The sequence below is a fragment of the Eurosta solidaginis genome, chromosome 3, assembly GCF_040869045.1.
Source record: "Eurosta solidaginis isolate ZX-2024a chromosome 3, ASM4086904v1, whole genome shotgun sequence".
Lineage (NCBI taxonomy): Eukaryota > Metazoa > Arthropoda > Insecta > Diptera > Tephritidae > Eurosta > Eurosta solidaginis.
Window position 1 is genome coordinate 218051697 of NC_090321.1, and position 16131 is coordinate 218067827.

General features: G+C 39.8%; 1 protein-coding gene across 1 annotated transcript in view; it reads left to right on the forward strand.

Annotated features, from left to right (window-relative positions):
* Nucleotides 1-5123: 5123 nt before the first annotated feature.
* Nucleotides 5124-16131, forward strand: part of LOC137246964 (facilitated trehalose transporter Tret1-like) — a 36056-nt gene continuing 25048 nt past the window's right edge. The window contains exon 1 of the mRNA XM_067778027.1: nucleotides 5124-5845. The gene's annotated coding sequence lies outside the window, so the exon portion shown is untranslated. The remainder of the gene's footprint in view (nucleotides 5846-16131) is intronic.

A 16131-nucleotide genomic window follows, 5' to 3' on the forward strand; every position in this document is an offset into this window, starting at 1 on the left:
GTTTGTACGATATGGGTATTAAATGAAAAGTGTTAATGAGTATTTTAAAAGGGAGTGGGCCTTAGTTCTATAGGTGGACGCCTTTTCGGAATATCGTTATAAAGGTGGATCAAGGTGACCCAGAACATCATCTGTCGGATACCGCTAATTTATTATGTAATACCACGAGCAGTATTCCTGCATTTCATGTTTCATCTCTTTTTTCATATTTGGTATAGAATTATGGAATTATGGAACTTTTTTCATTTTTCGTAATATTCGATATCGAAAAAGTGGGCGTGGTCATAGTCGGATTTCGGCCATTTTTTACACCAATATAAAGTGAGTTCAGATAAGTACGTGAACTGAGTTTAATAAAGATATATCGATTTTTGCTCAAGATATCGTGTTAACGACCGAGCGGAAGGACAGACGGAGGACTGTGTGTAAAAACTGGGCGTGGCTTCAACCGATTTCGCCCTTTTTCACAGAAAACAGTTATCGTCCTAGGGTCTAAGCCTCTACCAAATTTCACAAGGATTGGTAATGTTTTGTTCGACATATGGCATTAAAAGTATCCTAGACAAATTAAATGAAAAAGGGCGGAGCCACGACCACTTTGAAAATTTCTTTTATTTTTGTATTTTGTTGCACCATATCATTACTGGAGTTGAATGTTGACATAATTTACATATAAACTGTAAAGATTCCTCAAAATTTACTCAAGTTATCGTGTTAATGGACGGACGGACGGACATTGCTCAATCGAATTTTTTTTCGATGCTGATGATTTTGATATATGGAAGTCTATATCTATCTCGATTCCTTTATACCTGTACAACCAACCGTTATCCAATCAAAGTTAATATACTCTGTGAGCTCTGCTCAACTGAGTATAATAAAATTTTATTTAAGTGATCAGAGGGACAACAATTATCAAATTTATATTCAGGATTAATTACAAATGTATGCATACTAATTTGTTGTCTATAATTAATAAAGAAAAAAAAAAATCGACGCAGAGATATGCCGATATACGATCTCACTCACACTTACATGCAGGCATAACGCTGTTCCCTCGCACTCATTAAAATATTGTCAAACACCTGGCAGGTAGAAAGTCCTATCTAAATACTCTGTCTTTCTGACAATATTTTTTAAAAATTATAAATAGTATGTGGCATAACGCTGTTCCCTCGCACTCATTAAAATATTGTCAAACACCTGGCAGGTAGAAAGTCCTATCTAAATACTCTGTCTTTCTGACAATATTTTTTAAAAATTATAAATAGTATGTGGTTAAAATTTCAATGTGCCTCAAAAACATTTTTCAATTTAACACAAAATTATTTTGCAATCACCTGGCAAAGTTTTAGACCCAACCAACTAGCCTGGCTTATTTCTTTTTATATATTTCAAATATTAAATTTTAACATATTTAATTTTCAAAGTGCCTCAAAAACATTTTTAGCATACAAAAATTAATTTTTTTGTTGTTTCAGCACCGCCACCCCTTAGCCAATTCTGCGTTTGTATATTTAGATACCATTAAAAAAGCATTGTACATAATTTTCATTGTGCCTCAAATACCTACTAAAAAATGCTTACCCGCTCTTAGAAACGAGATATTTTTGCAACGTTTTCTAAGTTTAAATCGCCTGGCCCAGATGGTATATTCCCGGCCATGCTACAAGTTTCAAGTAGAGCGGTCGTGGAATGGCTTAAAATAATATTCGATTGGTGCATAGGACTGAATTATGTATCGCACTCTTGGAGAACTCATCGTGTAGCTTTCCTACAAAAGACGGTGAAGATCGGTCACGTGTATGCCAAAGACTATAGACCCATTAGCTTAAAATCATTTCTACTCAAAACCTTTGAGAGGCTGATAGATATGTACATAAAGTCCAACGTGGATGAAAAGCTGCTCTCCACAACCATGCAAGTCGGTAGACACCGCATTGCATAGGGTTGCAATAAGCATAGAGAAAGCCCTGGAATATAAGGAATATGCTCTAGGAGTCAACTTAGACATTGCCGGGGCTTTCAACAATGTTTATAAATGGGCGATTATGGATGGTCTTAATTACATTAAAATTCAGCCAGTCTTAACCAGATGGATCGGCTGCATGTTAAATTGCAGAAAGATTACATCACAATGGGGATTGTACGAGGCCACGAAATCAGTGGGCAGGGGCACGCCGCAGCAAGGGCTGCTATCACCACTGCTGTGGACGCTAGTCATCAACCAACTGCTCAGGCGATTCGGTGAGGGACCCGTAAAACTTACGACTTACGCAGATGACGTTGCAATTGTCATAAGTGGAAAGCGCCTTACAACGATTACCTCTTTGACGGCTCGGGCGCTTCGGGATATTTATACCTGGACATCTAATGTCGCGTTGACAGCCAACGCGGAAAAGACGGATGTGGTCTTGTTTACAAAGAGGTACAAGGTTCCAAATTGGACCAAGCCTAAGTTAGGAGGGGTGACCCTACAGGAGAAACCTTGCACAAAATATCTAGAAAGCATTTTAGACAGTAAGCTGTCATGGAAGCTCAACATGGAGGAGAGGGTGAAGAAGGCCTCAACGGCAGTTTTTGCATGTAAAGGAATGCTGGGATGTACGTGGGGTTTATCGCCCTCTCTTTCTTATTGGGTTTTTACAGCGATTGTAAGCCCTATTCTATACTATGGAGTTATTGTTTGGTGGAAAGCCACACAAAAAACAACCTACCTCAAAAAATTAGAGGGGGTATGCAATTAAGGGTGTTAAAGTTTAAACCGTCTCTGAAAAGAATCGGGCAGGGAGAAGCATACATTTGGGTCCCAGGGCATATGGGAATAGATGGGAATGATCAGAAAATCAGATAAACTATCTAAAAAGGGGCATCCCTTGAAGCTTGCTCCTTAGGCGTCCCAATTAGATTGGGCGAGATTAAGAGAGGGCGAGAGGTGCCATGATCGACCCAGCGGGAAAGGCGTGGGTTCAAGCGCGGGGCTGTAAAGTGGCGAAGATTATGTGTAGGTCTTACAACCTTAGACTAACAAAGTTGCTTCTATCATTAAAAAGAGAGGACTGTAGACTCATGACGGGCATTCTGACTGGACACTGCCTTGTGGCGTCACATGCCTTTAAATTAGGCTTGGCCAGTGATGCAGATGTAGGAAGTACGGGTTGGTGGAGGAAACGATCGAACACGTTTTGTTCTGTTGTTGTTGCTGTTGTTGTAGGGATAAGGTTTCTCCACGAAGGCTTGGGGAGTGTTATCGATGTGATGGTCCTTTGCCTGATACAGATCCGGTACGCTCCAGTAACACAGCACCATTAAGGTGCTAGCCCGAGCATCTTGGGAACGATTTATATGGACATATTAAACCCTTTTGATAGGGTTTTTCAGTTTGGTCGTTAAAAACGAACTTCTGGTAATACTACGGACTCATTCAGACTATGTGAGGTTCTCATGGAACAGTCAGTTCAACCTAACCTAAGATATATTAATTTGTTGTCTTCAAGACCAAGTTTATTATTTTTGTAAAGTGTATAGTTTACAAGTTATATTATATTAAATTATTATACATAGAAAGTCCTTGACCTTGAGCCAGCTATCTTACGTTATTTAAAGTAATACAGGTCGCGAAAAACAATTACATTAAAAGTTTTGTTGTTTTCGACATACAGAAATATGATCTTCATTTAAGTAGCACAGCTTGATAAGCATACTTTTGATAATCTCTGGAGTGTAAAAATAGTTTAGTTCGAGTGAAGCCAAACATTATAAAACTCCTGTAGGGAACTCAGTAACCAACGATATAAATTTCTAGTTCAAAACATGTATTGAAGTTCCAAATAAAATCTAGTTCTATAGAAGTTAGATTGTCATTAGCTCCAATCTGAAAATCATGTAGAAAAGATTGAGTGCAGACTAGTAATGGCTGTTACGTGGCTGACTGTTTGGGTGGTGAGGAGCGGCGGCAAGCAGGTATGCTTGCGGGCCCAGGCTAGCTCGTCGTTATGGGCGGGGTGTTGCACCACCGACCTCACCCGCAGCCACATGAACAAAAAGGTTCATACCTGCATATGTATAGAAGAGGAAAGCTGAAAAAATAGAAATAAACGCGAGGGGCACAGTTAAGAGGGGGAAAAGATGAAGGCCTGTCCTGTCAGGTGGAGTCTACCCTCCCTCTGCAGTGCAACTTGCACCGCACCGTTGGCAATGTGCTGACTCCTACTTCCTTACAGTGCCCCCAATCCTGACATGAGTCCGTCCGTCCGTCAACAAGTCATTTCCCAAATATTTTCAACCTAGCCTTGCATAATGATTACATTCAAATTTCATACAAACATGCTAACAATTTTATTCATGAATTCAATTTCCTTAGTCTCTAAAAGAAAACTATGAGTTTAACCGATAGGGAATAATCTTATATAAAGCCTAAATTAACTTTCAACTAATAAAGCTGCCGTTTGGTTCTTAGACTACCCTAATGACAATGCGTTATTGTACAATTCAATTAGTGAACCAGAAACTCTAACTTCAAATAAATTCACACTAAGCTAGACTTATTCCGACTCCCCTTAATGCCCTCTCATTAACTAATTTCTTAACAGGTTAAATTCCAATTCCAAAGGGTACAGAAAAAAATAACAAAACGAAAAAAATTCACTGTAGAAGTTCAAACATCTGCCTTTTGTTACTGACCCCCCTAATACCTTAATACTTACTGTCAGTGAATTCAAATCCTAAAGATATAATTCCGAATTCATAAACGCGTAAACAATATAAGCTAAAAAAAAGGAAATGAAAAAGACAAAACCCTAATCCCTGACCTACCGTAAATGGACAAATAGAAGGAAGGAAAAAAGGAACTAAAAGCAACTGAGTTTGCAAGCAGATAAGTAAAATATGTATGTTTGTATAATTGTCGTAATTATGTATGGACATATATTCAAACTTTTTCTTTCTTTCTTTCCTGATCTTCTGTTTTCTCAAGATCAGTGAATAGATCTCAATACATGTTCATACATATGTACGCTGCTATAAACATAAATACCAAATTCTTTAATTGCACTCACCGGTCTCTCGTTCTCCAACGGCGCCGCTGCAGTTGAGTAGATACCTGTGCTGAAAGGGAAAAAAAAGACTCAAACATACATTTGTCACTCAATTACTCAGCAAGATCACTCGTTGGTGATCTTGGAGAATCGTTTAGTTGGTAGTATGAAATCTGTAGTTGCGGTGGCGGTGTAAAAAAAAGAAATATGCATAAAAAAAAAACAATTTTAATAGAATAGACAGCTGTTGCCCGCTTGCACAGCTAGAAACCAGGTGTTGGTGCCGGTGAAAAGCAGGGTAATTTACCAAATCTTAAGTTGGCAAAAAATTTAGGTGGCCAAAAACTTAAGAAAATTGGGGTGTTGTTATTCTAAATCAAAGAAGCCACATGGGCTTGTGGAGCTAGGGAAGGATTTCCATGAAGTTCTAAGTAAAGCAGGGAGGAGCTAAAATTGAAAGCAAAAGCAAAGAAAACGAAAGTTATAGGAAATATCTGGAGGATTGGAATTCTAATAACGAATGTCAAAAAAAGGAACCAAAATGAAAAAAAAAGGAAAATTAAACCCAAAGGAAACGAAATGAGCGTAATGCATAGGTACAAAAAAGTGAAATGAATAGAATTATGAAAGATGGAAGAACAGAATTAATGTCGTAAAAAAAAACAAAAAAAAATAATAGGTGAATATTTATAAAAAAAACCTGAAAACTTGTAGGCAAGCACGGAAATTTATGCCCCTAACATTTACAAGTGCGTTATGGGCAAAAAAAAATGTAAAATTGTGTACAACTAATTTTAAACCCCCAAAAGGTAAGACCTAAAGTTGAAATATAACTAATGTACACCCCATATGCCCCTTAAACCCTCTTTACCCTTTCTCTGGGTTTGTGAACATCCGAAATTATGCACAAAATCACAACAGTGTACGTATAAATACAATATCAAAAAAAAAAAATTCAATTTAATTGTTGTTGTTGTTGGCCCTTGATGGCTCCTGCGATTGTCTCAATAATGTTGCTGAAAATGTCGTAGTGGTTGTTGCTGCGATTTTGAACCAAGTGGATATAGCATCAAGATAGGTTAACTGGGTTCGTTTTGATTGTGTTGCCGGTGGATTTTGTGAGTGTTGTTGTTGCTGTAACCAAAATTGGTTATTATTGTTGCTGTTATTGAGGTCGGTTTGTTGCCAATACGAAGTGTTATTGGAGCGGTTTGCGTCAGTATAACATTGATGTACGCTGCCAAATGAAAGAGTTGTGGTTGTTGCTGTGGTGCACTTAACAATATAAAAAAAATGTCGTTGTGGCGGTCGTTGGTTGTTCAGGCTGGGTGCCGCCAAATGGTACGGTTTGTAGTTGTTGTTGAGTGGCCGATATGCCAGGAATGGCTGTGCCCAGTGGGTCCTACCAACTAGCAGGGTGACCTAGAATTAGGAGAAAAGAATAAAAACCCAAACTTTACTAAGTAAAATATATGTCGAGCTTTGAAAATTCATCAACCATATTTATGCATACACTTCTTGTTTGCATGCTCATATACTCACCTTACATACATATATTTGTACGTAGGCTTATGTGAATGCTTGCAATTTTGATTTGGGCTTGCTTAGGAGATGGACTAGGACCCAGATCCCGTCGAGCACGCTTAGGAAAACAAACAAAAACTGGAGGTGGACTTACCTGGAACTGGCTGGCTGCTTATCGCCTTTTGGTGAGGGTTTGGTTGATTCGGCGGTACATATCCCGAAACTATACTTTACGGCGCGGCTAGCACAATTTAAGAAAACTTCTTTTTTTTTCTTTACAAAATGGTAACTTTGCGGTTTAATTCGCGCACTTTTTAAATGATTACTTCTTTGGCAACCACCACTGGACACTGTTAACAATGTACTTTTGGCCCGTTGCCTAACGTTTTGCCTTTTTATCTCTACCGCCGTGGTAAGGAAAGTTACCCAAAACGGATAGTTTTAACACATACAAGCTTTTTACTTTCGGCTTTCCCGTACTTTCCTTTTATCTTTTCAACTCTCTTATCTACCTTTTCCCGTCTCAAAATCTTTACAGTTGTGCTGCCGGGTTGCCTGTCTTCTGGCTGGAGTCCCCGGTCACCTCCGCCAGCCTGGGGTTTCCTTGCTTCGGTTTAAAAACTCAAAAGGACGAATCGCTTCCACACGCAAAACATAACATATTGTGGAACAAGGACGAACATTTATTTTGTTTTTGTGCTTCTGCCGGGTTTTTCACAAAGTGATCCATCGGCATACCACACGAAAACACAACATTAATTGGAAGGGGAAGCACAAAAGGAGTTAACAGTGGACTTGGACGCGGGACTAACAGAAGGACGAACACTATTGGGATTTGTGGGGAGTTGATGTTGAGGTTGAGATTGGTGTTGGGGTGGACGTTGAGGCTTCCTATCAAAAGCTTCTATTTTTGCTTCTCCTAACTGCTCAGGAAGCTCGAAGCTAACCTCGCTGACCACTTTAGACCTGCTCTTATTTTCTTTGATGAGTTTTTCGGCTCTCTTGCATTCCGCCTTGAGCTCCGCCAAAGAGTCCATTTTTATGACGAAGGTCAAGTTGGCCAGGTACGGTTTGAGGTTGCCCCTGATGATGCCAACCAACTCCCTCTCAGGGATCCTCTTCCGCAAACGAAACGTCATATTGTGGACTTCGGCATAAAAGTCATCAAAAGCTTCCGCGGGCAGCTGTTTCCTTTCCATGATTTCACGGATGATTTCATATTCGGACTCGGCGGATTTGAAGTGGCTTAGCATTTCGGCTTTCAGCTCGAAGTAGCCGAAATCGGGTTCGTCTGCGTGGTCCTCAAGGACCTGCCAATACCACTTCAAAGCACCGCCGGAAACCAGACTATGAAAGTCCGTGAAGAGCTGGAGGTAGGAAATATTATGCTGCTCGCGTATCCTCTCCACCCGAAAGATGAAGCTTTCAACGCTTATACCTTTACTGGTCCCATCGAATTTGATGTGCCACTTTTCAAGGTCGAGCTTCCTCCACCTGGGAGGATCGCTGGCATCTCGCCCGGTACTGTAACTGGCCGTTGGGTCATTGACGCGCTCTGAGTTTCCCCCCTCCGGCTCTGAGGCTCGGGCATAGATGCCAAGGCGGACCGATGTACAGCCGCTTGCGCAGACGTTTCTATGTCTGCTACGCGGCCACCAAGGTTATCGACACTGGTCTTAATGCTCATCACCTCATTTGCCATTTGCGCCACCAAGTCGTTTTGTTGCGCCATCATCGCCATCATTCGGCTCAGCTGTTCGACATTATTTGCATTTTGGGCGGTGTGGCTTTGAGGAGCATCAAGGCTAGTGCCGACATTCGTTGATGGTGCTTTCTGCACCGGAACATCACCCCCCTGGGCACCTACGTTTTCCTTGTCGACCATTTGGCACACCAAATCGATTTCCTTTATGCGTTTACACAATCATCCATTCACACATGTGTACGTTCACACAAAATAACACCTACACAGATACATTTCGTTCGTGCCCTCACCGCAATGTAGCTATACCTTTGGCAACATTGCTGCAGCTAAAAACAACCTGATGCCGAACCGACTGGTCACTTCCGCTGCAACAATGTTGTCATAGCGGCGTGCAGATACGTTCTTCGCAACATTGCAGCTGAGCCACGAATCTAGACACACCACACACAGATACGGACACACGCTACCATTCACTCAAACCAGTACCTATGGTGAAAGGCTGTCGTTACAGGCTCGCAACCGCCGATGGTGCCTGCACTATGGAGCGTGTGCGTAAAAAGATTCAGACGCAGCCTGTGACTTGTTGTTTCCCGAACAATGTCAAAGTCTCAAAGCTTGTTCTATTGCCACGTCTACATACTACGTCACTGGGTCACTTCTACTCCTTATACCATACATAACCTATATCACAGATAGAATCTAAAATCTAGAATAATTAAAAAAAATATCACAGATAATAAAACTTAATAAAAGCTATAAAATAAAATATCACTGGTAATAAAAAAGATGCAATAAAAGGATTAAATAAAATAAAATATCACAGATCATATAGTCAAGTAAAAAAATATGTAAAATAAATAAATAAACAAAATCTAAATAAATGTAAAATTAATCAAATAAATAAAAAAGTCAAGAAAAATAAAAATAATTTAATAAAATAATCACATACGTCAATAAATAAATAAATAAAATACGTCGATAAACAAATAAATAACGTAGAACAAGAGTACTAGCACTACAAAAAAACATTAAACTATTTTGCAAAAATGTCTTTAGCGTGGTATACGCCGATCTTTTTCCCATTGCTGTCGCCAAGTTCATACATTTAGTTCCCTATAACGTTTAAAACAATACATCTTACTTGTTTCGGAGCTAGCTTGGCGTTATAGTTATCGACCTGGGAACTTTGCTTAAAGTTTCGGCGATATACCACTTGTCCAATTTGAAACTTAACATCCCTACCCCTAGTGTCATATACCTTTTGGCTTCTTTCATGGGCCAACTTCAGCTCTTTCATAATTTTGTTCCGAATTAGTTGCAGTTTATCACCCGGGGCCTCTACCTCGCAATCCACATCCTTCACCGCTGTCAGCTTTCGATATAACTCAGCAGCATGCTGTATCATAGGCATACCGAAAGTGGCGTAGTACGGCGACATGTTGATTGCTGCATGTGTAACGCTGCGGAGCGCAAATGCGGCATCACTGACGCATTTGTCCCAATTTTTCTGATTCTCTTTTATAAATGATCTAATGATCTGTAGGACAGATCGGTTTACCCTCTCTGCAGCGTTACCCTGAGGTGAATAAAAGGCTGTTTTTAAATGTTTGGTGCCATACTTTTCTAAAAAGTTACCGAACATCTCAGAAATAAACTGCTTTCCGTTGTCTGAATGTACGTATTCGGGCACGCCAAAAACATGAAAAACATCCTTTTCCAAAAACTTGACTACTTCATCTGAAGTTGCCCTTTTCATTGGTTTTAAGAACACGAACTTTGAAAAATAATCTAAACATACAAAGACATACACATTACCATCACTAGAACGCGGATAAGGACCCATAAAATCAATGAAAAAACGCTGGAAAGGTCGCTCTGTGAACTTTTGTTTACCCATCATCGGTTGTTTGAAAACGTTTTGTGTCTTATTTGCTTTGCAAGTTTCGCAATCTTTTATATGGGCGCATACATCTGTGACCATTCCTGGCCAGTAATATTTCTGACGTAGTCGGGATACTGCTTTGTGTATGCAACCATGACCAGCGGACGGCGAGCTGTGGGAAGACTCTACCAGTCCCGGTCGCAATTCCGACGGTACCCAGAGTTTCCAGGTCTGGTCCGCTAGAAGATCGTCCCCCCTGTCGAATTGCGTCCGTTTATAAACGTAACCGTCCGATATGCATAAGTCTGGTAACTTGTCCTTGTTCTCGGTCACCGTCTTTTTCAGCTCCGTATACTCCTCCGACTCGAAGCACGGTGACTCGAGACACACGTCTATAGCTCTATCGTTCGTCTGTATTTCGTCCATGTGCATTCGTGAGAGTGTGTCGGGAACCACGTTTTGCGCACCTTTTCGATGTTGGATATCGAAATCATAACCCTGGAGTTTCAAACTCCACCTTGCCAACCTCCCCGAAAGATCTTTCTGATTCATGAGCCATTTGAGGCTGGCATGATCAGTTATGATGGTGAACGGGGTTCCTTCCACATAAGGTCGGAATCTCTTCACACTCACGATGGCGGCGTAGCATTCAAGTTCCGTAATGCTGTAATTTTTCTGCGCCTTATTTAATTTTGCCGAAACGTAGGCAATCGGTCTTTCGTTCTGGTCATCGTCTAGTTGGAACAAAACCCCTCCCACTCCGTCCGTTGATGCATCACATTGAATATAAAAACGACGCTTAAAGTCAGGATGTGTGAGCACCGGTGCAGAAACCAAACTCTGCTTTAAAATTTCAAATGATTTTATCGCTTCGTCAGTCATAGCGAATTTCTTAATTTTTTCTTTCTTGAGGCAGTCGTGCAGCGGAGCTGCCATGTTCGCATAGTCCTGTATGAAACGTCGGTACCAGTCCGACATACCCAGGAACCGTCGTAGTTGCTTCGGGGTTTTCGGAACTGGAAAGTTCCTCACAGCTACCACTTTGTTGGCGTCCGTTCTGATACAACCATCCCCGACTACGTATCCTAAATAGCGAACTTCTTTAAAACAAAACTTGCTTTTTTCTACGTTAATTGTTAACTTAGCCTCGCGAAGACACCGAGCGATCTTTTCCAATAAACACATATGGTACTCGAAATCTACAGAACAAACTAACAAATCGTCAAGATAAACAAAAACACATTCACGTAAAGCGACTGGAATGACCTTGTCCATGAGACGACACATTCGTTGTGCTGCATTGCACAACCCGAAAGGCATGACCGTGAAATGGTATAGGGGTCGGCCAGGGACAGTAAAAGCAGTATTTTCTCTTGATTTCTTCTCCAGAGGAATCTGCCAGAAAGCGTCCTTCAAATCTATAGCGGAAATAAATCGTGTATTTTGTAGTCGGCTGAGGATTCCATCATTGTGGGGTAAGGGGTAGGCATCCTTAATTGTTCGTTCGTTGACTTTGCGAGCGTCAAGGCACAAGCGGTTTTTCGTCCCTTTTATTACCAGCGATACCGGCGAATTCCAGCTGCTGTTGGACTCCTCGATGACTCTCATGTCCAACATTCGATCTAACTCTGCGTATATGAGTTTTTGAATAGCTGGTGAAATCGGATAATGGCGCTGCTTTACTGGCAGATTCTCGTCAACCACCTCGATGAAGTGTTCCTCCTTATCTGTTTGGCATAACCCTAATACCGCGAAGGACGGGAATTGGGCTTTTACACGCTCCAACCTATTATTTTGCTCCGGCATTAAAACGTGCTGCACAGCATCGAAAGACAAGTCACCCTCGGCGGGCACGAGCTCCGCCATACTGGCACCATTCACACTACCACTCACACCCTTACTCACAACATTCATGCCGAAAGCCTTCCAAAAGTCCACCCCCAGGTATACCTCCTGTTGTAGATCAGGTACAATCAAAAATTCCAATTCCCTGGAGGTGTTATTCCACACAACGGGTAACTTTATTGCTCCTACCACGGCGGTTTCCTCCCTATTCGCGGTTAGAATATTTTGGCCCTTGATTGGCACAATCAAGGCTTCCTTTCCCCGAAGGAGTGCAGCTGAGTCTTTGCCTAAGCAGCTGGCGCTCGCCCCTGAGTCCAATAGAGCCAGTACTTCCTGACCTCCTATAATGGTTTTTGCAAAAAATCTATTATCACCTTTCACGGTGATTACGGTGGCAATTATTTTACTTTTCAGCCGCTTAAAATATCTCTTCTTCTCACGCATTTTCTCTATTTTCTTAAAATTTCTCTTCTTTTTATTAATATCTATTGTTTCACAAAAAATTCTTCTCCTAGCTTCTTCATATTCAATTTTCCTCTGATGTAAGCTTTTTCCCTCGCGCTTTTTCAACTTTCTCTCTTCTATACTTATGCAGGTATGAACCTTTTTGTTCATGTGGCTGCGGGTGAGGTCGGTGGTGCAACACAAACTTCGGTGGCTTGGCTGCTGGCGGTTTCTTCAACGTTTTCAAAAGAAGTTACCGAGGTAAAAAGACTTTAGTTCGCGGTCACCGCCGAATCTTAGGCTTAACTATTATCCGGCGGGGTAAACTATTATCGGTATAAATCGATAGGAATAAATGAAAAATGTGAGGTGAAAAGATAACGAAAAGGAAAAGTAAAGCAATACGAGGGTGCACCGCCATATTTAGGCTTGTGGCCTAAACAGACTTTGTTACCATAAGTCCACTAAAAGTGTGTCAGTTGCGGAAGTGACTAAAACAACGCAACGGCTTCACTTAATTCACTTAATTCACTATTTCACTTAATTCACTATTTTTTACTCTCCATGGAAGGTACCAAGCAATAATCCCACTCTTTCACTACCCCCAGCGAAAATTAGAGGCGATCTGAAAATATTAGCCTAACTAAAGCATTAGTTCCCTTGAGTTGCAATGTAAAAGTAATTCTGTTTCAAGCGTGAAGAGGAGAGAATAATTAGCGACAACTTAGCGGGATAAGCGCGGCGTTGTCAATATTTTTATTATGGCTGTAATAATTGGGTCATAATTCAAGAAAAAAAACAATGCTAGCACCAATATACCTGAATTGAAATAAACAGCTGTGAAGGATAAAATTGCAGTGTCATTTTTTATCAAATTCCGTCAATCAAATCCTAATTTTTCGATTTTCGATAATTTAATAAAACATTTCTATGAATTTTGTAACTAAAACTCTTGAAATCAGTATCAAAAATTGTTTGGAAAAATTCAAATCTCGACAAAATATCGAACTTTATATTTACTATTTCAAATTTTTTTAAGTTTGCAGTATTCAGTCCAATAAATGTCTACAATATAAAGGTCTTTCAAAATTTTCATTACCCGTTGGCCTTTTTTCCGAAGGATGTTTTATATTTTCTTCCATAGTTCCAGGTTCGAAATATTTGTAAATTTTAAATATTTTCTTCGAATTTTTTTTGAAAACGTTTTTATAATTGGTTTTCGTACTCAGAACTTGCATATTTTTACCTTTTAAATAATTTCCTTTAATTTATTAAATATTTTGGGGAAAATTGATACAACGCATTATTATCAACGCTAACACTACGAACATATTTCTGCCATGAGAAGCTCTCAGCGAAAACTCATCTGCCTTGCAGATGCTGTTCGGAGTCGGAACAAAAAAAGGAGATCCAGTAAAGCCAATTTGTTAGAAAAATTAAAAGGAGCACGACGCAAATTGGAAGAGAAGCTCGGCCTAAAATCTCCTCGGATTATTTTGTATTTACCCTGAAATCTCACGTCTTTAGCTATTAAAATAAGAGAGGATAAAATTTGTCTTATTGAAACATTGGGTTTTGTAGGATACTAAACTCAAACAAGAGTTGGTTGATCTTGGTTGTAATGTCTCGAAATGATCCCAAAGTTATTCCCAAACAGTTCAGAAATTATTTCAAAACTGCCCCGGAAATAGTTCCTGTACGACCCTAAAAATATACGATGGGGTCGTGGTGTAATTTTTTGGCATCATTTTTGAGGAATAATAATTCGATGCAGATCCTGAAAATAACATAATGTTACGTTTTCATTATATTAATTCTAGCAGATAGGACGAGAAATTTAACATTCCCAAAACCTATTTTGGTTACAAAACTGCAACATAGTAACCGTAAAATGTTATCCCTGTTTTAAAAATTTCAGTTAAACGCTTTTATCTAGAAAAATTATCAAGAAAACTAAATAATCTATGAAACCTTAACTGTATTCAATTAAAGCGACATAGAAAGGAATTGTAATTTTTCATCAATTTGTTGGGAATGACGTTCCTCTCGATTGAGTGCCTCACATTAGCGTTGAATACTTTGATTAAAGTTGATTGGTTTATTATGGTTTATTGTCTATTATTTATTTATGTAATAGTTTCCTTTACGATTTTGCATTCGTTTGATCAGCAGACATTCGAAAGGGGTTTTGTTCTTGGCGATATTGTCAATAAATTATTTTAATGAATGAAAACTTATTTAAATGAAAATTATTTCAAACTAAAGGAACATTTCATTTATTCAATTAATTGGAAATTTTATAAATGAAACAGGAAAACTCTTCATTGTACGCCATAGAATTCCATAGAAGCCATCCGAGACAAGTGATTGGTGAAGCAAAATTACTAAAACGTTATTTTTGCTCTAATATTTATTAGAGTCTTAAGTAAGACAATTTAATTGAAATTGAATGAGAATTTAATTGGGAAAATGGGAGTGGATCTGAATCTTTACAGAACGAATACTTCATCAAATTCGGAGGCTAGAACGCGAAGGGCGCTTTTTAGGGGCTACTGCGAAATAATAAGTGGTGGCCGTCAGCTGTCGTCTGGAGCTCTTCTATAATCTATATACCCAAATGTGAACGTCTGTACGTGGTCGGAGCATCACGCCTAAACCACGCTGCCGAATAACGCAAAAAAGTACAGTTATTTATTTTGCCCTCAGAACGGGATAGGCATGGTTTTTTTTTTTTTTTTACCGAAAATCACAATTTGGTGCGGGAAGTGGACCAGGGACCGACCTATTCTAAATAATTATATTTGTGGTACAATTCGGTACACGGGTACCTCTTTGACAAAGATAATATTTCAGAAACTTTTCATTCCGCACAGTGAACCTATTCTAAATTAAATAGTGTATGGTGCGATTTGCTTTAAATTTGGTATAGGGATACTTCAGCTCTGAAATCCAGCGAAGAATCACTCTTGCCAATAAATGCTACTTTGGACTAGGTAGGCAAATGAAAAGTAAAGTCCTCTCTCGGCAAACAAAAATCATACTCTACAAGTCACTTATCGAACCCGTCCTGCTATATGGTGCAGAAGCATGGACCATGACAACATCAGATGAAGCGGCTCTGGGAGTATTCGAGAGAAAAGTTTTTCGAAAGATTTATGGACCTCTACGCGTTGGCGATGGCGAGTACCGAAGAAGATTTAACGATGGGCTGTACGAGCTATACGCAGACATCAACATAGTCCAGCGAATTAAAAACGCTGCGGCTGCGCTGGCTAGGCCATGTTATGCGAATGAAAGATGATGCTCCGGCCAAGAAAGTGTTTCTATCGGAACCCGCCTATGGAAGCAGAGGAAGAGGGCGGCCCCACTCCTCTAGAAGGATCAGGTGGAAAGCGATTTAAACTCCCTTGGTGTGACCAATTGGCGCCAGTTGGCAGAGCGAACTTGTTGGACGGCCATATCCGTTTAAACGGTTAAGTGCCAATTTAGTAAGTAAGTAAGATACTTCCGTGACTATCTTATTATTTAAGAAACTTTACTTTCTGGAAAGTTGGTGAGAGTTCGACCTATTGTAATAACTCGTATTCATGATTTGCTTTAGATTCGGTACAGTTTGTCTAACTTAACATTTTAAAAACTTTTCTTTCCGAGAAGTGGACCAGTGACTAACTCATTTGAAAAAATCTTATTTTTGG